Source organism: Otolemur garnettii, unplaced genomic scaffold (genome assembly GCF_000181295.1).
Source record: "Otolemur garnettii isolate 467f Iridium unplaced genomic scaffold, OtoGar3 scaffold00046, whole genome shotgun sequence".
Taxonomy (NCBI): domain Eukaryota; kingdom Metazoa; phylum Chordata; class Mammalia; order Primates; family Galagidae; genus Otolemur; species Otolemur garnettii.
In genome coordinates, this window is record NW_003852441.1 from 3,359,160 (window position 1) to 3,360,560 (window position 1,401).

General features: G+C 36.0%; 1 protein-coding gene across 1 annotated transcript in view; it reads right to left on the reverse strand.

Annotated features, from left to right (window-relative positions):
- The window catches only part of ZNF624 (zinc finger protein 624), an 18,783-nt gene that overhangs the window by 16,494 nt on the left and 888 nt on the right, over window positions 1-1,401 (reverse strand). The gene's annotated exons all lie outside the window — the stretch shown is intronic.

Sequence of the window (1,401 nt, forward strand, 5' to 3'; positions counted from 1 at the left end):
AAAAATTATTACAGTGTCTAGGGAGGCATGATTCCATAGTCACTCAGGAAACATTTCAGCAACTCCTCATAACATTGTTTTCTTCCAACGCTTAGAAACTATATCTCCACAAGGGCTTGATTTTATAAATAAAGTGAAACTTCACCTTGGAGTAATAGTTATATAGTTTATATTTTATGCCATTTAAAAATTATAGATAGTAAGACTATATACTTGATTGCACTAAGAAAATATGTTATCTTAGTTACTCCCTCCCAAGTTCTTATCTAAAAAAAGTAAATACTTAGTTTCCAGAAAATTAATGATGATAGGAACCTGCAGCTTCTGATAATTAGGGATGGGATTGATTAGGCTGTGATATCTGACTAGATATGGTTGGATCTAATGACCAAGTGTAACATTTTGGTTTTTAATTTATCTTCTCAAGGGTGTATCTTAAGAACTATTTACATCAGTGGTTCTTAACTTTCCTAATGCCACGACCCTTTAATAGAGTTCCTCATGTTTTGGTGACCCCCAACCACAAAATTATTTTTGTTGCTACTTCATAACTGTAATTTTGCCACTGTTATGAATCGTAATGTACACATTTGATATGCAGGATGGTCTTAGGTGACCCCTGTGAAAGGGTTGTTTGACCCCCACAGGTTGAGAACCGCTGATTTACATGTTACACAGTCTGGCTACAAAGAATAAAAGATCCCTAGTATAGCTTGTTACAGATCATTATAACAATAAACTATATTTGTTGGTATTACTTTTCTTCAGAATATCCTACTTCTAAAAGTCATTGCTAAAATACAATTTTCATCACATTAATACTCATCCCAAATACACTCAAACACACTTACATACCCATATACACACATAAATGTAAATGTCTTCAGAGAAATATTAAAAGATTCATCTTAGATATCTAATTTCCACCTGCATCTGCCACAACTTTCCAAACTAGTTCACCCACTTTTCTCTGCCCCTGAGCTTTGTCCTTAAACTCCTTTCTCACCTGAAGTATCTCCACAATTTAAATTTCACTTGGACTTGGGTACCAGCTTAAATCTAACTATCCTCATGAGCTACCTGCGACCACACTAATGTCTCTTCTCTTGCCTTACACAACGCTCATCATTTTTATCATACTGCTAAGCAATTGCTATTCACCTAAGTCATGTAAATGTAAATCATGTAAAAATATTCCTCTTGTATGCCTTACCTCAAGGAGACTGTAAGCTCCCTCCAGCCATGGCTGTGTTTTAAACATGTTCTTTCCCTCAATGTCATCTATTAAGTTTGATCACTTCTTTTTTTTTTGAGACAGAGTCTCAAGCTGTCCCTCTGGGTAAAGTGCTGTGGCATCACAGCTCACAGCAACCTCCAACTCCTGGGCTCAAGCGAGTCTCC